We start from the raw sequence: 24902 nt of genomic DNA on the forward strand, positions 1-24902 counted from the left end.
GTTCTAAATACCCGTAAACGTAGTAAAATCGTTCACCGATGCGTAAAAACACAATACCGCTTAAAGTGATTACTATAATACGCGTTATTTTAAATTCGATTTTTCACATATTCTTCTTTTAAAGTCTGGTGTAAATGCTTGTGTATGTTGTGCGATGTAATAACAATATACGAGTATTATATACTTAACGTTTAATTCGCGTAATAGGAGTACAATAGGTACAACAGGATAGGATAAGAAAGTTTTTGTGACGCGTCATCATCGTCATTGGCAAATTATTATATGGAGGTCTTCATTATGTAATCATTATATTCTATATTTTAAATTTGTGTTTGTATCTTCCTTCTACTTTTTGAATAGTAATTTTGAAGTTTGATCAACTTACAGGTAGAAATTTGGGGAATAGTTTGCATTTGATGGATGGGGAAAAATTAGAAGTGAAAATTTCTGAATCTTTTGAAAAATAAATTGGAAAATGAAAAAAAAAACGTGAATATATTTTATATCACAATAATTGATATAATCGATTTTATTACAATTCAAAAACCAATAACCATTTAAACTTATAATTATAGTTGAAATTGTAGTAGATTCAAATGATGATTATCAGATTATCATTAATTGAGCCACGAATTAGATTGAAAATAAAAATAATATTATGTAAGAAATGACGGACTATCTAGTAAAGTTATGGTCGTTGATTTCTATTACAGGTGATAATTTATAATTTGAGTAACGTAAAAATGTATTATACATTAGATCTTAATAATATTATTTTGATTTTTTCGAGCCGTCAGAAATATTAGTGTCTCTATAATTATGATTTCATATATACATAACTCAAGTCTGCAAATTATGACGTCTGTGTTTGTATATTTCATTATATTGTAGTTTTTAGCGTCTCGTCCAACGGCCAAACTCAGAACAATTGGTTTAAAATTAAACAAATACAATATGTTCGAATATGTCCAACACGCAATTGAATTAATAACTGTGCTATAACTTTATTAGGGTTTATTTGTATATGGTGGTGACTGGAGGCCAATAAGATGAAATAAACCATAAAGAAATCGGAAAAGGATTTGACATAGTCAAATATAGTCATTATGTTTAGCATATTGTTGATTCTATAATTTAATAAATTAAAATTTATACTAGATTGTATTCACGTGTCGATCATCTCTATTTATGTAAATTTGGATTCAATTTTTCAGTAAACAAAAAAAAAAAAACCTCAAAAAAAAAACGAAATATATGGCTGGTTCGTTGACCCGAATTTAGTGCTCGTAGATTTTGTTTATTCGGCAAATATCATGGTGTTCTGTGTCATTATCGTCCGGGGAGGGGGTATTGGGGTACTAATTTAATATTATGCTATTCAGTATTCTTTCATTATTATTAAGCCGTGTTTAGAGTGACATTGTTAGTTTGTATTGTGTCTATATATACATTATACAGGGTGATTCACCGAGAACTCTCACCCTAATTTTTTCAACTACATAATCGTACTTGAACATACATCGTACTATTTCTATTAGCACGTCATCGAGAAATCACGGATTCGACACCATCACGTTATATAGGTAACTATTTTATTAAGCCCTTGTCGATGATTTGGATCCTCCCCCATTTTTTTGACATTCAATTTAGGACCTTTTTTATTTTTATTTTTTTTATAATTTTAAAATGTTTGATCGTGCGTGATTTTTTATGACGTTTATTATTTAGTATTTATTACGATCGTGTAAAAATACATTACTCTTCCCTGCTGTTAAATGAAACAAAAATTACGTTTATTGTTATTATACTGTCGTTCGTGGTATATAATATGATACATAATAATATATTGTATATAATATCGGGTTCCGAAACGATTCGTTTTGGCCAGTGTTATGAGGGGAGGAGGGTCTGTCGAGTTTGCAGAGTTTCAGTAATTTGATTCCGGCGTAATGTTTCCGTTAAAAAAATGGAGGAGGGAAGTGGAAAAAAATACGCACCGCCGTCTCTTAGTTCAATCGTTTGGCTTAAGGATAAGAAATATATATAATATTGCTCCGCTTACAAAATAACACTCAAGTGACGATTTTGTTTTTAATCTAAAAGCGGTCAGAGTGCTGTGCTCGTTTATATTAGTTTAGTTGAGGGTGATGACGATTGGGCTGAAAATTAATGGTAGAGAGGTGATCAAACTTTAGTTCGTTAGTAGATGATGTGATTTTTGACCGACCATGAAAAATAGCTGGTAAATTATACATATATATAGCTACTGATATGTTGATAAATTCAATATGATATAGGGAAAATGTTTGAAAACTCAGCAAAATGTGTTTAAGGTTCATCACGAAGTATAATATATAGGAGAAATCTTTTATATTGACACCACTATACTGATATACCGAGTTAATGACTTAAAATTAAAGGTTCCGGCCAAAATCATTTAGTTTATATGTTAAATTTTATTGATTTTCATTGGTTCTTGCACAATGACTATAATATGAGACATGAGTGTAATGATGTTAATTTTTGGCGAATTTGGACAAATCTAGTATATGTATAGGCTATAGTTATCTACAATGACTACGCAATAAATGGTTAAATGGTCCATATTATCGTCAGTTTATTATAATAATAAATTTCAAGACAAGGTAAAATATTAAATAACTAGTTACAGCTAGAATAATATAAAGTTAAAAACCAACTTTGAAGAAGTTATAAATGAAAATTTCCCACAATTTTCAATACCTATTTAATAATACACTGTATTTGTAATAATAAGTGTACTATATAGGTACATAAATAGGTATACTATGTTACATACTATGTATAAGTATATACTGTTTTGAGCGTTTTATAGAAATATTTTTAAAATTTTGATTTTTATCATTGTTAATTATTATGACCTATTTTTTCTATTTTTTTCAAAGTCATTATAAATGCAGTAAGTTATAATTCTCAATAATATACGTTTATTGGAGAACCAAGACGTGGAAGGTTAAATTAAATTTTGCACGCACATTAAAGTTTGCTTATTCTGTTTATTTTACATTTTTTTTTCGTGCATTAATTATCGATGTATTAATGTGTTTGATAGTCGATTGTGTTCAGGATTGTGTATTTAATAGTTTTTTAATCAGTAGTTATTATTATGAGCTTAAAAGAAGCGAGATATAAATGTAATGTTCGACGTGTTCTCTATGGCAAAGTTATACTTATTTTATATTAGCTCTAGTGATCAGGGTTATCTTATTTAAGTAAAGAACATATTATTATAAGTATATAGATAAATCGTATATTGATAAAATATAAGACAGATAACATAATATGATGATTTATAAAGAATAATATGAGGATTATCGATCTGAGTATGGTGTGTCAACGTGCCGTGGGTGTGTATATTCACTGATGGCCATCGTCACGGAGTCTTCTCCACTGTCGTTTTCTATTCGTGGTCGCACACTCCCGCCAAGCACGCACCGGTAATTATTATATAACATGACGCGTGCCGGAAAATCTAAAGTCAGAAGTTGGCCCCGTTCACCATTTCTCACACTCAGTGTATTAGCCGATATTCTACCTAAGGAGCAATGTAGGTACAATATCTATAAACGGCAATCGTTACACAAATGTTTGTTTTTATCATTATTTTAAATACGAAATTGTATTTGCACATTATTAGATATTTCAGTCTATGTTAAAGATCTTAAAAATTTATGTTAACGATTTTCTATATTTTGTGCGTATATTACCTGTTTTTTAGTGCATTAATTTATAACCTTGACTATACGATAATATCTGACATTCTACATCAGCTGTAGCACGTACAAACTACCAATATCGTGTATCTCATGTTAACGTATATAGTATATACGGCGAGAATCGTGTAGGTTAATTTTATATAGGTACAACAATAGCTTCTTGAAACCGCGGCCAACCAAACCATAAAACAGTTGAAATGAGACGATAATCAGGATTAAAAGCTTTTCGTTTTTAATTCTTTGTTTGATGTACCTACATTACAATATTGTGTTTTTCTGCGTTTTCGAACATTTATCTATCTCGAGCGCCTTCGATACATTTAGGCAATAATCCGTGTTTACTTTTGTTCTCTGCCCGCTTAAGCCAATACGAATGTAATTTAATAATACATAATATGTACGCGTTTTATAACCGTTGTATCGTCGAATCGCTAAGTATGGCTTTTTCATTGACGAACACGCACGGTTTGAATTGTTTAGTCGTGTGCTTGATGTTTTTTTACGCAATACTTGGCGCCTTCTTATTTTAGGTGTTATGGGCAGTTTATTCTGAATCGGCTCTGTCAATCTTTTTGATTTCGGTATTATCTATTGGTGTGTTTTATTATGTAATCATTTAAGTGGTCGGTATTTTAACTTCAACTATGCACATTTGCCATAAAAATATTATTATCGTATCACATTATGTAATTTCCACACTATACTATTATAACACATGCTATACAAATTGATTCAAATCAGGCTTATGACTTTGGGGCGGGAAGAGCAAGTGATAAATCGTAGATAATATCTGGAGTTGCAGTTCTAACCTAAAAATGAATTTATTTATAATATTTTTACAACACAATGTAGTCGATGTACTCGTTAAATAATATAATTAAGAACATCAGTCATATTATTGTGTCTGAGTAGTTTGCGATTTGTATCTGAACACAATAATAAAATTGTTTCCCAATTTATTATGTATAAAATTGAAAAATACATTTTCTTCAAATATTGTGTATTTAATGTTGTATTATTATGATAAATTTGTGTATATATTATATAAATATTAAAACAATAACGATATATTAAAGATGGATAATATTATAATAAATTATAAACGAAATCACCATCATAACTCACCACTCGTTGATAAATGAACTATAATAATTACAGAAAAGTACTTTAAACTTGAATATTAGCCATTTATGTCGTATATTATACTATACGTACTTATAATATTTGTGATAATTCAAACATGAGAAAAAATGTGTTACGTACAATTTGTTTACTAATTAATAAAATAATAATCTAAATTATCTTCTTTTTTTTTATAAAGGTAGGTACCTATTTATTAACTTAATTTTATTTTATTTGTTAATATTCGCTAATCTCCGGAACCACTTATCCAATTGATACCAAATTTTGCATACCTATAATATATTTCATGAAACTCAGGGAGTGTTTATAGATTCGTTTCTAAACTTTTATACGTATAGGCTGGCATAGGGTAGTACTCATAATAATTTTGTTTTGGGTCACAAAAATTGAATAACTTTTTTGTTCACATAGAGACTTATATAATATACATTATACATATATTTATTCGTATTAAAAACATCATAATGTATGACAAAAATTTTATCTATTTCAATTATCTGGGTTTATCTTGATTATAACATTTCTTTACAGAGCATACGATAGTATTATACAACACTTGTTATCGCTGAGAAATACCGGTTGTTCCTAGATCAGCTTCACCTTCACTAGCACCCGCGGTACCAACCAGTAACCAGTAACCACCCAGCACGTGTCCATTGTGTTGCGCTTTTTCAATGATTTATATAATTTACTTCTACCCGTATATGACGAATTTTTAATTTTAATTTATGAATTATAAATTAAATCGAGCTATAAATTACAAATTATTTTTTAATTGTCTTTAACATTTCCAAATATTTTTCATAGTCTATTATAATTTATAGTTATCTTAGGATGTCTCAGTTCATAAGTCATATGAGCTATACATATTACATATAGTAGATATTATTAATCTAGTGACGGTTTTCAATTTATATTTCTAACTCAAAAACGTATACATGACTTTATAAAAAAAAGTGTTTATGTACTTAAAATACTACATAATAATTACACATGTATTATTATTGAATAAACACTTAAGTTCCCAAACGTGTTGTACCCACCACGACTATCAATAATAATGTATAATATTATTGTGGCATGTATCTAGGGCATTACCTGTAAAGGTCACGTCTTATGTTTATGGAATACAGTGACTATATGTCGACTTTTGAAAAACATTTGACTCGTACAATTTTATCACCACCGTCAAAGTAATAATATTATGTGGAAAATTTTTAGTGTGTGAGTGTTACAATAACAATGCAACGCTCTCGAGTAATTTATCAAATTTATCATCATAACAGATTACTCGTGATTTAGAGAGTATTTTATAAATTATTAAAAAATATGTATGTATAAAAACTTCGAATATCAGATTTTTTTTCCTGAAATCAATTTAAGTACTTTAATTTTCTTATTATCCGTATATTACGTCAAGGAGATTTTCGTTGTCATTGGCGGTATGTTGAATATTATTATATAGACGAGGTCCCTTTTAGGGGGAAATTTTATTCACTTGAAAGTAGACCGCGAATAAAATGGTCAACAATGGTTGTTCAAATCCTGCAGCAATCGTGTGTATAATATATTAAGTGTATATTATATATTTATATTTTATATACCTATACTTAATATCAGCGTGAAATGCCGTTTGAACGGGAAAACGATTTTGGCAATCCAAAAAGTTGTTTATCCTTTTTCGCTTTAGCCGGTTACACGTCCTTCAGACGTCAGTGTTCAAAGACGGTGTGGTTTTTTTTTATTGTATTCTTCAGCAATTCGGTTTACGGCGTTAAAAAAATAAAAAGACCGGCAATTGATATTCAGCACGTTAGACACGAGTAATTAACAGTAGTACATATAAATACACAAGCTCTTTTGAGTATTATATTAACTGGCGTAATTGGCCACTTACCTGTACAGTGTCGCCTCAGTTTCTTTATAAGACGTATGATTTAGTGTGTATTTTATTATACAATCTATCTATGCATTGTGTATAACTTAACCTAATGTACCACCTTTTTTCTTAAATAACGCAGCATTAAAAATCTGATGTTTTGAATTATCAAATTTATCTTATGACTTTATTTTTAAACTCTTGAGATTGTGTGTAATACTTAAATAGTATTCTTTGTAAATGTAAATTGTTTTTCAAATAAAAAACACCATTTTATACAGCAAATATTATATTTTAGTATATAACTTTTCTGAAACTTTTTACAAATAAAAATCAAAATTTTAACGAATAAAATAAATGTTGAATTATTTTGCTTTATTTACTGAAGACTATAGGTAATAATGGTACCATGATCATAAGTTTGGAAAATGGGGATAAGTGGTTTGAAATTTTAGTAATTAATATTTATCTATTAACATTTTGTAGAATTTGTAAAATTAATCCAAGTATAATAAATACTGTTCAATATTACATCTATTTCATATTTTTGTTAAACTTTTCTTTAGGACTATTTTTTTTAGTAAAAATATTTTAATAATTTAGAAACGACTTACTTGTTCGAATTTTGAATTAGTTACATTAAAATTGTTAAAAATTTTAATATTTTATAGGTTTACTGGGTTCATACTTGAAAAATAGAAGTTAGTATTATCATAAAACTATTCTTAAATTTCAAAAAAATATGGTCATTTAGTATAATTAAAAATTCAATAATCACTATTAAAAGGAAAAATGGTCCAGCATGTGTATTTGGCTAATCACTTTGTATAAAAGTATTATTAACTGTTATAAGTACAATTGATTTGCGATCAAGTTTTAGACGATCTTAGTGTCAAAAACCAATATAATTATATGCTTTTAATAACTGATACAATATAATTACAATAATGGTAAATAAACAAGAATGAGATTAAACTGTGTGAACGCAGTAAATATTAAATAGTAATATTTCATGTGGTGAATTTTGTGACATAAGAATATTAAATCTATAGCAACAATTTGATTAGCTATTTTACTAAGATATAATAGCTTTGATCACGCGATTCGTCGATTAGGCTACGGTAGTATGTTGTAAAACTTTTAAAAATCTGATTTTTAAAGTATAAATACACAAGAATAAATTAATCAATATAAACCATACACGTATATAATATGATAAATATGTAAGTATACTTTTTATTTGTTTAGAAATTATTTAAGAGTAGATAAAGTTTTTCTTAATTATACCTACAAATTATGAAAGATAATATGCGTTTTTAATTTATAGCTTTTTTTACTTACAGGTTGGGCATTGATACGGCCGATTTTAAAAATAGATTTTCCTAGTAGTAATTAAGATAAAACTTTTTATATAAGACTAATAGTTCAAAGAAAACATATCATTGCCCATTTGGTATTTAAACATTTTGTTAACATGGAACAGCGGAGTCTTGAGCATTGATATATTGAACAATGTGTTAATGCGATAAAATTGAATACGTCTTCGTTTTAATCTTAAAAGTCATGATTCGGTACCATAAATTAAGGTTATTAAAATATGGACAACCAAATTTGAAGAAACGATACTATAAAATAAGTCTGTATGAAAAAAAAATACTATTCGTACACCTAAAAATGTCGCTGCTGTTAAGGCCGCTTCATAAAGAGTCTGCACGAAACAAATGTGTTATCGTTAAATTTATCCATAATTTCGAGGATATAATTTAAAAAATTAAATGGCTATTTATTAATTGTAATAAATAATAATTAATTTTTATTCTATAATAAATTTATCTTTGAAAATTAGCTGATTTGGTGCCCCACCCTCTACAATATTTCCAATATTAATTTAGAGATTAGTGTGGTTGAGTGAGCGCTTTATGACCAATTAAAAAAAAAAAAAAATTTAATTAAGTTTAGCTGATATTTTTGCAATAAAATTTTAGATTTGATTAGTGTTTTAAATCTTTACTGATTAATCTCTATATATTGTAATTATTATTATTGTAAATTGTTGTTGTTGTAAACATTATTATTATTACTATTATGTCACCATCAAATCGATTGTCGTAGTCGTAGTTCATTACCTGTTGAGGCCTCTCTCGCTCAATATACATCATAATTTTACTATTCACTACCCTATGATGATGCATTAATGCGATTCGTGCAATATCTGCCTATGTAATTTACACCCGAGTTAATCCACATTACACGTGCTTAAGGATATTGTTATTATTTTATATACATAACTATCATCGACAATTTAGTTCAAGGTATATTTATATTGGACTGGATACATATTTCGAATTTTGAAAAAGATTGAAATGGAATAATAATTAATTTTATTATTGACTAACCTATTATAATAATGTCTCAATCGGTCATAGCTCTGTCAATGTCGTTTAATACTTTGATTGAAACCTTAAAAGTAAACCGATCTGTGGTATTAGTAATTTTACGAGTTACAGATCTTTCTAAAGCTTAAACATTTTATTTTTCACATATACTCATATATACCTACGCACATACGTATATTCTATATTATACTTTAAAATATATTTGGAAGAATATACGATTGTACATTTGTACACCGATTTTAATAAGTTCAAGGAAGTCAGGATACACCACATAACATACGTGTAAGCGTACACTTTATAATTATATTATAGTCTCATTTAGTGAATATATTTGTGAGTGGGTGATAATACAAATACCGTATCTGTATGAAGCGACTTCTTAAAATTATACGAGTTGTTCATTACGTTATTACTTTTTATATTATTCGTTTACGTTTCGGAGTAATGCTCGACACTTTATAGTTGTTGTCTTATTATTATTACTAGAAATCATCGACGTTCCATGAAATGGAAATATTTTGTACTAGATGTACGAGCGCATGCACTCAGGAATATTAAAAGAATTTTGACGAATTGAATTAAGACACAATAATTGTGCTGCTCGAATCCGACACTGTCAAAGGGCGTCAGGACAGTTTTCACGTCGAATTTTGAAATGCTTTTCGTGTCAGTGTAGCTTATACACATTCGATTAACTACGAGTATATTATATAGGTATAAGTCCTCACGATTCTCCAAATTGCAAGAGATGCGCTGTTGTGTGAAATAGTTCAACTCCGGAGATCGAGACGCGTGCAAGTGAATGTCTGATCATTAGTTTTATTAGTTTTTAAACTCGGATTACGGTCGCGGCGATTACATTCCAAACCGAAGGCGGTGGCGTCGACGACACTCGTCGAGTGTAGCCTTTTCCTTCACGGGTGACTGTATACCTCTTTCTCAAACCGTCTCTGTTCATCTCATTCTCATTTATCTCTTTCTCTCTCGTTTATTAGTTTTCATCACGTTTATTATATTACTTTGGTTTTGTATGTGTGTCGATACATTTTACACGTATAGTACTATAATATGCTCTCGTGTTTGTGTATGTGTGTGTACGCGTGTCTCTGTTATCTACGCCAAACGCGTTGTACGCACTTTAAACCACACTCAAACCCGCCCGCTCAATACGTGTAACGGAGAGACCCTCTTGATGTTTGCGTTTATCGGTCGGTCATGTTTATCCGCCTAAAACGGTTCGTTGACCTGAACCGCCGTCACCACAATATATAATATGATGCGTTTGCTAAAATTGTCCAACTTTCAACCCTTTTCTACTATTCTTCGTATACTCCATCCGGTGGTTTAATAATAATACACATGATAAAATATATTATTCACTATCGGAGTGTGTCTTATCTTAACTGGTGTGGGAAGCTATGATACCGAAAAACGCCTTCTATCATCGGGTATCGTTATCACGTTTTAGCGCCGTGTACCAAGGACGAACCCGGACGTCACGCCAAGGACGTACTGGTGGCCCGCAAAGGGACCATCCCATTACCGGTTATCGTCGTATAACGTTCTTGCGAAACTACTCTCTAAGTATGTCATGGTAGCGCGTTGTTTTCACACTTATATGCGTCTGTATCCGGTGATATTGTTGTATAATAATCAGAGATTAGTATGTATAAAACATGAAAATTAAAAATATACTCATTTGAACTTTTGCTCTATTAAAAAAATCATAAATGGAATCGAGTTCCACAACAATATCTTTTCGATGACGTGGATTTTCAATTGTTATATGCTAGTGTGTATCCCGATACTTATCATATTATAATTTATATTATTTTGTTAACTGCCGTTTTTATTCGTATCACGATCTCTAATATATAACATAAATACCGCTATAGTATACAGACAACGGTACTAATTAATTACGCGAGAAATCATGATATTATTAAAATATATAATTCATATTGAGAAAGGTATATCTACGTTATTAGGATGATAAAATTATTGTTTTTGTTCCCTTATAAAAAATATTTTAAATTAATTAATATTCTACATATTTATTATTATAAGGCTGTATTCTTGAAATTAAATATAGTTGACAATTAGCTCTTGTATTTTGTAATTTTAAATCGTGCTTTAAAACATTATTACATATCATATATTAATATTATTCCATGTTTTCTTTTCAATATATCCATTTGGTATAATAATTAAAATAGTTTTTATCAGTAAATACCATACAGATCAAAAACGTAGAGATTCAATATTTAATATGCCTACCTATATAATATGTTTAATTTATAACCAAATTCATATTTTATACGCGAATTAACCCTATGATTGTACCAAAAAAATCTAGAACAGTAAATAATTTTATTATACTAATGTTTCAAAAAATTTTCAATATATACCTATTATACCTGAATTTAAACTAAACTCAAAACATACCGCATAGTTATAATTTTAAATCCTAGAATAAAAAAATAATAATACCATAGTTCAGTGCATATTTTTACTTTTTCAATTTGTACAATATGCATACAACGTCGATCACATGAATAATATAATATTTACTTTAATAACATTCGGCCAGCCGCACGTAATTTATATAACAATTTATAATTCAAATTTATACGATATAAATCGCACAACGACTGTAAAATATGGTGTACACATTATTGTGCGCAAGTGCCACAATATTTACACACTACAAGAGACGGCGAAGTGTGTGTTCTGTGACAATATAATCATGCCAAAATGGACAAAAACCGATAATATAGAGTTTGAAATGTTTCACCTATCAATATTATGTACCTATACGTTTTTATTTTAAACGTTACGTTTATCTGGTTCTTTTGTATTCACTCACTATCACTACTTACAGAGATGATGAATATAATAGATGATGAAAAAAATAAGTCATCAAATTAATTGACATAGGGAAAATAAGATACAAATAATACTTTTATTTAACACGCGGGTAATGAAGTTAAAAGGTTCATCATCCTTGATTACTTAAATTATATACTATATTGTTTCGATTAACGCATCACGCAAATGAATATTTCTTCATCCTCTAATATAGACTCAAAAACTAGTAGATCGTTTTCAATAAAAACTATGGCATTAGATTTTTTGAAACTAGGGAACAATTTGTGGCTTCGGTTATTTATCAACTCATTGGTGCATTTTACTTCGGTTGAAGAAAATCGAGTACTTTTTATTAATTATACTTTTTTGAAACTAGTTACAGATGATAAATAATTATGATTGAATATAGTTTTCTATATTGTATTATGATATTTTATTATTTAAGAAGACAAAGCTATTCTATAAAACGTAACATATTTTAGTAACATTATATAGTATATTATTATATTAAGGCAGGAAAAGGGTATGGTTAAAGTTCATTTAACACAAATTTGCTCAACTTATTTGGGCAAAAAAAATTTTAGAATATTTCAACTGGAACAATAAATAGATATAGATTATAATTGTTATTACTATTAAAGATATTATTATTAATTGAGTATAAATGATGCATATAATAATTGACATTTTTTTACCAATCGACGCTGAATTTTCCCACATATAATTTAGGATTCCGGAAAATTTGTATGAGTACTAAAATAGAAAGAAAAGTGTATAGCTGAGGTTTAAGGTTTATATAATCAATAAATATTTGAACGAATAACATGATTTAACGAAAGCTTAAAAAATAGATTAAACCACTTATTGTAGGATAGCTTTATTACTATTAATAATATTAAAATCAAAAAAAAATATTCTTTTATTTTTGTTTTCAATTTGTTAAACGTAGTTAAGGAAAATAATACTTATTACTATCTGCCATAGGTGAATTCTCGATCTCGGTTTCATTTACCTCTGGACATATATTAGGTACTAGTTATCTATTTATTAATAAAGGGTAATGTTTGTAAGTGTATATACGATCCAGAGTCAAATCTATTGCTCCTACGATTTAAAAATTTGGTACATGTAAATAATCATATAATAAAGGATATATATCTCGAAGGAAGGATGCATGGATGCAAATATTGAAAGTATGGATTGAGCAATTATTTTTCAGTATAAATATTTTTGAAAAGCAAGTTGCAAGCTATCAATATTTTAAATGGTAACTGCAGTATTATTATTAGTATTTAATATTATAGAATTTTTTTCTTAATATTATTGTTAATTAAATGCTGCAAGGTTTACAACAACAAATAAAAAAGTATGTGCCATATGTGTTCGTACCGGTCGTAAAAAAGCCTTGCGCAGTGTGAGTCTTAGTATTTTTTTTTTTTTTTTATATATATACTTGAAATATACGCTCAAAAACAATATAGGACGGGTTGATCACAAACAACCTTAGGATTGTTTTTAGTTGAAACATTCGGACGGCGGCGTCTGCACGCTATGCGCGCCCTGTACGCCCGTACCTACCTATTATATTCTGTCAAGTCACCACGATGGGCTTTAAATATATTATTATTTTAATACAACTTATTAAGTATGCACATACTCGTATTACAAGTCAAAATCGTTATGTTCTACGAAGACGAGAATCATGCCCTCACATATAGGTACCGTGTCTAGACATCACGCGACCCTATGACCACGGACCGTCGCCGCCTTTTATTTCTGTATTGTTGTATATATACAGAGTAATTCATCAAGCATGCTCATTATATCTTTTTCCTTAAATAATGCATTTATTTAAATTTTGATGCATGGGATTTTCGAGGTTTTTAAATATCATATTTTTATACAGGAATGTCAATGTACCAATACAAACTTCTGTTTTTTAAATAATAACAATTTTCTTTCTTTAAATTAAATCGTTAAGTTGATACATTTTTTACCGTATCTAAATTAAAATTTGGACAAGCAGTTTTAAATTTATTAAAATGTTTATACTACGGATAATTTATAATAGTTTTAATAAAACATAAAATATATATGATATTTAATCTAGTGTTTACTATAATACTCGGATAGTTTTTACAAATTATAAACATGTTAATATTATATAATTATTAATTACAACAGTATTGTCATAATAATATTATAATGCCCGTTAGTCCCATCTTTAGTCCCATTATCATGGATTATTATCTTTAATACGTGATGTTTAATAGCTCGGATGAAACAACTCGTTCGTATTTTAATTATTTATAAATACATAAAAATTTCCAAAAAATTATGTTTTTTAAAAATATTTTATAGTAAAAAAGTATTCATTTTAAAAACAAAAGCATCTCCACACAATACCCTATAAATGGCATACAAAATTTGAGTAATCGAAAATATAGTATTTTAGCATATTTACTTCATTATTAAAATTTAAAAAAGTAGTGAGCAAACTTGATGAATCACTCTGTATAATATTATACGATTATTTCGATCGACGTTGGCCAGTAATCTAAACGAACGAAAATAATTTTACTATTTAAAATGATTGAGGCATTGTGACGAATTAGACGTCTGTATTATAATATATAAGTAGTATGGAATTTAGTGTAGTGTCTATTTATATATGATCTCTATAATATACAAAGTATATACTCACAAAGTATATAATATATAAAAAATTATAGACGTATTATAGCCTATAGGTAATCACAAACACGATTGTTTCGTGCCCACACGCAAGTCATAGGGCTGTGGAGATAGGTCGAATGTACGTTATCGGTTACATTTATTTCGAAGATGATGTGAGTACGACCACTGATATTATATGTAGTGTATCGATTGAATGATAATAGCAATAGTTTATTTACAATTGTATATTTAATAGAAGAAAATTTATCACTAAAACTTTCAATTGTTGTTTTGCAATTTTTTTTCTAAAATACGGGGAAAACTATAATTAAAATTCTAAGGGCTCATCGTTGAAGTCCACTCTGTGATTTATAAGCGAATGATTTGAAGAATTTCTATAATACGTGATTTTTAATCATGTATGTGATATCCTAGATCATACAATTATTAATTACTTGCTCACTTCTTATGCGACGTTTTTTACTTCTACAGCAGACGATACATTTAATTCGATTATTTGGAAAACTCTTCTTTTTGCATTAAGAAATTACTTTTGCAGTAGGTTTTCACAGATAGGTACTCAATTTATTATTGTCTATTTTAGCTATAAATGTTTTTTGATTCATTTAGTTTTAAATAACTTACTTTTAAATTATAATTTATTCAATATTTATAAATGTATTGTGCACTGTAGTCTGTTACTAATATAGCATACTACCTATGTGTAATTACTAGTCAAGAAATCAAAATTACGACAAATCACAAATGTATTAATTTTAATGACATACAAAAAGTAATGAGTTGTATATGTAATATACTAAAAAACAATTTTAGATTTTCGCCTATTATTATTTATTATTGTTTAAACTGAATTCATATCTAAATAGTAATTTTTTTTTAGAATTATGATATTTAAGATGTTTTTAACTTATTATGTCATGCATTACTATAATCGAATCACTATCTGTCATTTTTCGTGATATAATTGTATCTCCATTCCGAAGTTAAAAATTTTATATTACTGCAAAAACATTATGTTTGTGTGGTGTAATTTACGTACACATTAGTAGATAAACAATTATTGTAATAATTATTATTAGTATCGATGACATAATCAAGTACCGATTTATATGTAATTGTAATTTGTTTTAATTTTTTTTTTACGCTGATAATAATGTATTATATTATTATATAGATAATCTCTAATGAATTTTGTTGGTTTTATTAAAATTAATAACAATAATAAATGCATCAGCTCTGCTTACAGCTAACTACAACAAGCTGTGTAGAACTAGTAGAGTAACCATATTTGTATACATAAAAAAAAAAAAACAGTACAAAAAATTTTGGCACAACTTCCAACAAATTTATAGTGGTCTTTATATTTTAATGATACTTTGGAGTTTGGAGATAATGTTTTCCTATTATATGCGGTAGGTTACTCTTGTCGCGTAGGCTTACAATATTATAATGTACCAATACACTAATAAAGAACATGCCATATGATGTTTGCTTATTATTATTCATAATAATTGTATTGAATTATTATATTTAACTCTTGTTTCAATGTGAATCGATACAAAACAATTAATATATATTTTATATTTTTTTGTGTACAGGTTTTTATTTATGTGCATACCTATAATTATAAATTATAATATAATATGAAGATAACGAGATTAAAATGGGATTTAAAACGTTCCATTTGAAGTTTTTCGACACAAGGGTATGTATGATGCTAAAAATAAGGATAATTTTTTTTTTTAATGGAGTGTATGGTTATTCTAAGGTAGATAAAGGTAATCGTTGTAATTGGGTATGAATCAATTTATCCTAATATAACATTTGTATTTTAGGATCAGTGTACCAATTATTCTTCTCCTATATTTTACGGTAAGTAAACCAATCACGTTTACCTTTTAGTTTTACCTTCAGGCTTCAGTCATGAAAAATAATTTTTAAATTTTAAGCTATATACATATAGATCAATAAATTAATAAATATTTTTCATGTTTTTGAATAAAAAATAGTATTCATACGTTTTTAAAATATTAATATTCGTTTTTCATACAATATTCTATAACAATAGTGGGACTTTTTATAAAATGTCATTAAACCATAACATACATAAGTATGAATTTTAGTAATACTTATTGACAAAATTAATAATTTTAATTAACGATAGTTATTATTGTATACGTACGAATAAAATATTTATTTAACTAATTAGTTAGTTTTACTCCAAACTATTGTTTAGGATAATATATTATGAGGTAAAACTATTTAATATTTATACAATACCTGTACACAATTGTCATTTATTTTCAGCGCCGGATAGAGAAGGTATCGGCCCACCGAGTTTTAAAATTTTAACCAGCCCTAAAAATGTTAGCGGCCCATTTTTCAATAATATAAAGTCATTAATTCATATTTATATACATTTTTGAGCTGTTAAGAGTAATACAGAGTTTGGGGTATTCAAATATTTTCGATTATATATTACTAAGTCGGTCTAAATTTTAAGTGGCCCACCGAGTTTAACTCGGTAACTCGCCGGGTCTATCCGGGCCTGTTTATTTTTATTATACTTAAGTATTTATTAGTATTTAGTTAGTTATTATTTTGTTTATACTCACTTAAATTTGACTGGATATAATGAATATTTATTTTATATGTTTTAAATTTAAATTTAAATAACAAACGACTATTAAATGATCGATTGTAATAATTGATATATGTATAGTATATACAAAGGTCATTTTTAAACTCACTTATTTTCATATAGTCAATTATTTTATTGAAAGCTTACTAGTTTAAAAATTGTGCTTTTTTAAATTAAATCAATTGACAAAATAATAATTTGTAATTTAAATAACTACAACAAATAAATAAAAAAAAATGTATTATACATAATATAGTTATATATAAATAAAGTTTTTTTCCATACTTAACCAATTATTATTTTTTTTCAATTATTTTAGTTTGTATACGTAATAATTATGTCGTTAAGAAGTAACCACGGTTTACCTTTTACACTTAAAAGTTTTTTTTTAATGATTCATGTTGTAACGTTACACAATTCAAACTTATACTATACAACTAAAAGTGTCTGCTATCATCAATGTGTTATACCATATATAGTATTATAAGCAATGAAACAATTGGGCTGATAACAATATCTGACAGATTATGAAAACTTGTTTTTGTCTAAAACACTCAAATTTATTTTTGTGTGTATAAATATTGTGCGTGGCATGCATTCAAATTGTTTTACTTTTAAATATGAAAATATTGTTGTTCAATCTAATTCAATCGATATTCAATTAAACATAAATGATCTGTATACTAAAATATTTTAAAATTAAAAATATTAAGCAATAATAATACAATTTAATAAAATTGTCAATACTGTTATAAAATATAATATAACTATTAACCAACAAGGCAATAATCAATTGATCAATAAATTAATTTTTAATTTTCAAACATTTTAGTATACAGATCGTTTATGTTTAATAAAAAATCGATTGAATTAGATTTAATAACAATATTTTCATACTTAAAAGTAAAACAATTTGAATGAATGTCACGTACAATTTGGTATATTGTTGGTAAAAATAAGGAACGTAATTGGTATATCGACATTACACTAAAATTTTGTCTTGGGCGTAATTGATGTCCATTTTATTTAGCTTCCGACTTCATATACCTACTTATAATTTGTTTATAGGAACACTGCATTTTTATCAAGTGAACAGAATTCCGTGTGTCTATTATCCATTGCGAAATGCGTTCCCCGCGGCTGTCTAGCCTGAACGCGCGTGTTGGAATTTTTGATAAATTCGATCCATAGATTCTAGCCGGATAGTATATTGTTATCTGATGCACAAATTAATCTCGCCGTTTTTACCATTTTAGTCGTTTCGGCCGCATTAAAACGAGTACACAGATTCAAGTCCTGCGAATTGTAAAATGTGATAAATTTTTGGTATTTGATTTCGTTATAAATTTATAATCTCTTAACACTGACGAATATGACTCTACTTGGAATTTTTACTATTTATTTCGTAAGCAAAAATTAAACACAAACATTTACAGAAAATTTAAATTAAATAAATAGTATTAAACGTGAATAAAATTATTCTTATGACCTTTACTAAGATAACGTGCCTTTTGTTGAAATTATTATATACTTTTGTAAAATTGAAGATTATTGTAAATCTACATCAAACGAAGGTACCATGTACTCAGGACATGGTATATTACGTTAAAGAAAGAAATGTATACATAGATAATATTATAATTATGCATCTAAGACTTTAAGAATAGCAGTAGGTACTTATAAAATTTTTCAACTTAAAAATAGTTTCCTAATTAAAATAGTTTGATATACATAATAATAATATTATTTATCATTACATCAGATCGTTTATTTATATTAAGTATGTTATCTCTTAATAAACCTGTTAACTCAAGTTTTAGGCATAAGATAGTCTATTGTACTTAAATCCATTTCTTCAACATACCAATACTCTTTTGTAATTTATATTTCTTTGATTTTGGTAATTAATTAAATTAGTAAATAAAATTATCAAATATTAACTATCATATAAACTGACATGTCAACCATGGCTTCTGAAATCTAATAAAATAGTTATGATGCAGTTGCATAATAATTAGGGCTATGTTAAATATAATATCAGACTTTTTAAATAACGGCCGAAATTCTCAGAAGTGAAAATCATACCACCAGTGGATATGTACAGTTCATCTTAATATCGATATTAACAATCGATGCAAATCACGTGAATCAAATAAATTCGATAAATTTCATTCATTATTTTATTATGGGTCAAGATGGTCAAGTATTTTTGTGCATAGAAAGATCTCGATAATAATATATTATAAAATAATTCTGTCTATATAAATATAACAGTGGTAATGTTATTAGCGCGTAACGTTATTTGTGCCTACTTGTATCTTGCGACTCGCATAATAAATTAATAATTATCATAATGAAATAATAGTAATAAAAAAAAAATGCAATTGTTTATAGCTCGCCTATATCTATCGGTCGGATACATCGTATTTTATATACCAATTTAAACCGTGCGTAATTATGGTTTTATCACATTTTTATTCGCTAAATAATAATAACGAAGTCAACGTACCAAACCGTAAATTTGTACAAATTATTTTTATTTTCCTGCGAACGCTGTAATATTATAATTAGGTACGTCGTAGTCGCGGGAATAACGATTGCAATAACATTTAATGTATCGACGTACTTATAAGTACAATACAATACTCACCACGGAATACTACCACTACTTGAAGGACAAACCGTTGATAAACAACAATAAAAAAAAAATTACCTATTGAAAATATGTTTGTAAGCGGGCTTAAACGTATAATATTACATACGTACGTAGGTAACTTATAAGTAGTTGTTACACAAGCAATATAATATTATGTAAAGAGTATTTTTATTTTACACAAACATCACGTTCTTAAACGTAGTAGGTAGTATAGTTTTTAGTTCACGCGTGTAGGTATAGTTAGATATGTGTTATACTATTATTACGATTTTTGCTTTTATAGTTAAATTAGGTGTAAAAACTAAACAGGGTTAAGCATAATACATATCAATATTGATGACTGAATCTTAATTTTTATATTTTTTTTTTACTGTTGTTGAAAATGTATTTGTTTTAGAATTTCAATAAAGTATAATGATTTTGTACTATACGCATGCAATATTAATTGACGCAATCGTAATATCTACTAAGTATTACCTATATCATTTATATAATATTCAAGATCTATAAATTAATTTTTTTTTTAATTTAGGTATACATATAGGTATAAAAGATTAATAGAATGAATGGATGTATATAAATATAATTATTATAAGTAATATTAAGGACGTGGGAGACTAAACGTTTTTGCACAAAAATTGGTCACGAAGGAAATATTGTCATAAAATACGAGTAGTTTGAATTTATTAAATTAAATTTTGTTTGAATGTTTGCTAACATGTCTTATGCAGATGAAATTAAACTTTAATTTAAAATGTTCTTAGAAATTTTAATATTATAATAAAATATATTTGTTACCGTTGTTTCAAAAATTCAAAAATCGTAGTTCAATTTGACATGAATAATATTTTTATTTTTATATAAAAATAAATAAATAATTAAAAACCAACAATTATTCTATGAATTGAAATTGTTTTTATTACGATTAATAATAATTGTTGATCATTATAATGATTTTTTTTTCTAAGTCTTATTTTATGACTTTCGCTCTACATAATTATAAATTTCCTGAATTGTAGCTTCTAAATAAATAACCGGCTCCGATGGCCATAAGAGAGGTTACGATAAATTAAGGGTTGTATTTTTGTATACTAGATAAGAGGCAAATAAGTCTAAAGAAGTATTATAATTTTCAGTAGGTCATACTATTGATTATATAATACACTATTATCATAACCACTTATAATCTTAAACCTCCGTGATCGTCGTTGGCGGTATAATAAAATTATTACATTACATAATAATATATTTTTTCTTGAATAAATTCGAATCGATGATAACATATAACATAACAAAATTGATTCTAAGAACATTTTTAGACTACTACAGGGTACATATTTTATAACGCTATCGTGATTTTAGTGTATATTTTCGATTCAAAATGGTTCTGTTATCTGTATAAAAAATCATCATTGCTCATCATTTATTAATGCACTATAAAATTGCTAGAAAAATCTGGAAGTGTATGTTTTCAATATACTATATAAATAGGATTCTACCAATTTTCAAGGCAAGTACAGTACGAGTATATAATATGATATATCTACGTAATATTTTATTATGACACAACAATTTATTTTCTGAATACGGTGTGATTATAGAATAAATAGGTAGGTACCTATAAAAACAAACAAAATACATGGAAAAAATACTCAGTTTTTGGATATAGTACCTGAAACATAATTGATACGGTTATAATATACGTTTACGAACGCGTAGGTGGTCGAAAACAGAACCGCGTAGTTTAAAACGTATTTTTTGTGTGTTCACATAATTAGCCACTTTTCGTTATGAGTATATAGCTATATTTCGTGTGCAGATGGGTGAATCCGGTGAGAGAGGCGTGCTCGGCAACATTTATCATATTATAAATCTTCGCATGCACAGTGCACACGTTGCGGCTACACAACTGTTATGATGTAGATAGGTCAGTTTTAATATTGCAATACCAATAACTACGACTTGTCAAATATTTTAATATACTTAATAGGTTTACTTGCTTTGTATTAGAGGCTTATATTTTTATGGAAGATTTCCGATTCGCGCCAAAATAAAAAGTGTGTATATTTTTCGTCAGTCCATTTGAGTCTAATTTCTTTTATAAACATTTAATAACGATTTGGAGCAATTCAAATTTAAAGACACGACAATTATACTAAAATTTTAGTTAATATTATAATAATAATCAATTTTTATTTTTAACATTAGAATATAGTTATAACTTATAATAGTATAATAATATTTTTATCTCAGACATTTTTTTCAAATAATAATTTAATATACAATTTTTTCAGTTTATAGTCAATAATATGAATTTTTATAAAATAATTATCAATAAAACATATTTTTTCAATTATATTCAATCATCGCGTTGGCATTAGAATAGTAAAATTTGAACTAATTATGTGGTTATACATTTTGGAAAAAATCGTTTTCCTATTACGAATACTTATGTTTTTGACAGTTGCACGCATGTTGCAGTTAGACGTATTTTGTCTTACAACAGTTTTATAATTTATATGATTTGTGATTTAATGTGTCTATTAAATTAAAATTAATATAATTTATAATTTGATTGAGTTTGAATAATATTGTTTGCAGAATAACAATGATACTTTTTAAATATATTATTCTTTTAAAGCTAAAAAAACTTTTGTTTTCTCAAAGCGTATTAATTTGTTTGGGATGATTAAAATAATTTATATATTTAATTTTAATTTGAAGACTTTTGTCAAGTTGGCACTAATGAGTTATTACGAATCAATGTTTTACAAAAAATATTTTATTTTTTACTTTTTTGAATGACAGAATATTATGACAAAATAATTTGAGAATTTCACCAAATAAAAATAGAATTTCAAACTTAAAATATTTAGGTAATCAACAATAAGTACTTAAAGCTTAATTAAGCGGGGTGTAATGATGCAAATATACCAATTAAAATGTTCGTTTCCTACTTTGCTCATCAGAACTTAAATACTTTTTTTTTTATTGGTCTTTAAATATTACTCGGCAGCAGGGGCCATTATTTAATCTTTTAAATACTAATTACAATTTTTAAGAAGTTTGCATAATGTTAAATTATCTTAAAAATTATATTTTATCTATAAGGTTGGTTAGTTTTAAGAAGGTTATAATTTTTGTATTTTGATCGGAGTTTGGTCCAAGAATTTAATCGAGTGTTTCCGTCAAGTTGAGATTTGTGCGTTTCTGTTAGTACCTACATTTGACATTCTATGATGATGTGTTTGACTGTGATTTGTGTATTGCAAGCTTTGCAGATGGGTTCATCGTTTGACATCAGGAACCCGTGCGTTATCCAGGTATCTCCATTCTTAGGCGATTTATGTAATTTCTTCTTTTCGGTTTAAATTAGGGGTTTCCCCTTCTGAAAATTATGCTCTTGATCTGGTTGAATTTAGTGGTTTGGCTTTTTTATAGTATTTGCAATTTTTTTTAATATTGATTTTTGTGGAGTTTTGAAGTTATCGCAAGAGGGAGGTCTAGTGAATTTGTGTCGGTATCGGAGACGGCAATTTTGATGTATTTGTCCGCAACGTCATTGCCTACTTTAATGCTTATACTTATCTTATCTTATATTATAATGTATAATTATTTTATGTTTTATATTTATATACTAATTTTAAATTAGGCTTTAATTTATTAAAACTCTCATAAAAATATTTTATTTCTGAGTATGTATATGACATTAAATTGTGAATGCCATCATACTAAAAACAATATTTTTTGATACGGCTTCTGAATTATATAAGACAAACAATTCTAAAACGTTAATAAACTTTTGAATAAAAAGATAAAATGAGTGTAACTCTAAAACAATCACCTTGTACATATGAGTATATAGGTACCTATACTGTAGCTGCTACTACACGTGAGTTAGGTAGGTCGTGATTTATTTTTATAGATAAATTAATCGTGATAATACGTCGTGTTCTGTTCGTGGTGATCATTTACAATGTATAATATAATATATAGTCGAAAATACATTATTATTTGTATCAATAAAATATCTAACTTCACATGTAGACTGGTGCAGTATAAAAATTATCGTAGTGTATGTTAGGCACACCTAACTGGCAGTAAATTATAACGCGTAAGGTACGAACTCTTTTGATGTATGTTTGTCCTCGCTATTGACACATAGTTTTTTTTTAACGTACTTTTTTGTAATCAGGAAAACGGTTTCTTCGATGTGACACTACAATAATAATTTATAGCACCATGACTTCGTACATATATTAATGTAGGCTTTTTCTTCTTTTCGGCACCGCTGTCGATAGCGATTAAAAATTAATTACTGTAGGAAAATCATTGTTTGTACAATAAAAATACTTATATACAGGCATACAGCATATAATATAAAGGATAACCCTCTCGGTCATCAATTAAACGTGTCAATCAACTTTTTGGTATTGTCTATCACCAATTATTTTTAATTATTATAGGATAATATTGAGATTATCTTAGTTTAATATTGTATACCATTATATAATATGTCATAACGATACGGATGATGTCTCGTCTTAAATATTCTGATGTGTGAAACGAATTTAGAAAGTAATGAGCAGTCGGAAAAAATTGATTTGAATTTAAATTTATCCTCTAATAATTAATATCATCGTGGATCCTACTTTTTTAACCCATTATTTTCAGAACACCGTGTTTAATAAATATTATTTTGATATTATTCATGATACACGGTTTAGATAGGTACTACATCTATATTACAGTGACCATGTTGCCGTCACAATATTGAACATAACGGTATTATTATTACTATTGGCGAGAAAACAAAACGGTTGGTCGGTCTCCGGTCGTTCGTTGTTTCGAAAGACGAAAACGGAAA

The 24902-nt window shown here is 27.4% G+C and overlaps 2 long non-coding RNA genes across 3 annotated transcripts in view; one reads left to right on the forward strand and one right to left on the reverse strand.

The window, feature by feature from the left end:
* Positions 1 to 1413: 1413 nt before the first annotated feature.
* LOC126549143 (uncharacterized) overlaps positions 1414 to 24902 on the forward strand; it is a 105729-nt gene continuing 82240 nt past the window's right edge. Inside the window, exons 1-3 of one of the 2 annotated variants that reach the window (XR_007603326.1) lie at positions 1414 to 1583; positions 16337 to 16443; positions 16574 to 16610. This is a non-coding gene — a long non-coding RNA (uncharacterized LOC126549143). Of the gene's footprint in view, positions 1584 to 15962; positions 16151 to 16336; positions 16444 to 16573; positions 16611 to 24902 lie in introns of those variants that run through there. The other variant, XR_007603325.1, reaches the window with a different exon arrangement.
* On the reverse strand, positions 3373 to 4261 carry LOC126549144 (uncharacterized). The gene is made up of 2 exons (XR_007603327.1): positions 3747 to 4261; positions 3373 to 3574 (listed from the first exon to the last, which is right to left on the reverse strand). It is a non-coding gene; the product is annotated as an uncharacterized LOC126549144 (long non-coding RNA).

This window comes from Aphis gossypii, chromosome 1, assembly GCF_020184175.1.
Source record: "Aphis gossypii isolate Hap1 chromosome 1, ASM2018417v2, whole genome shotgun sequence".
In the NCBI taxonomy this organism is placed as follows: Eukaryota; Metazoa; Arthropoda; class Insecta; order Hemiptera; family Aphididae; genus Aphis; species Aphis gossypii.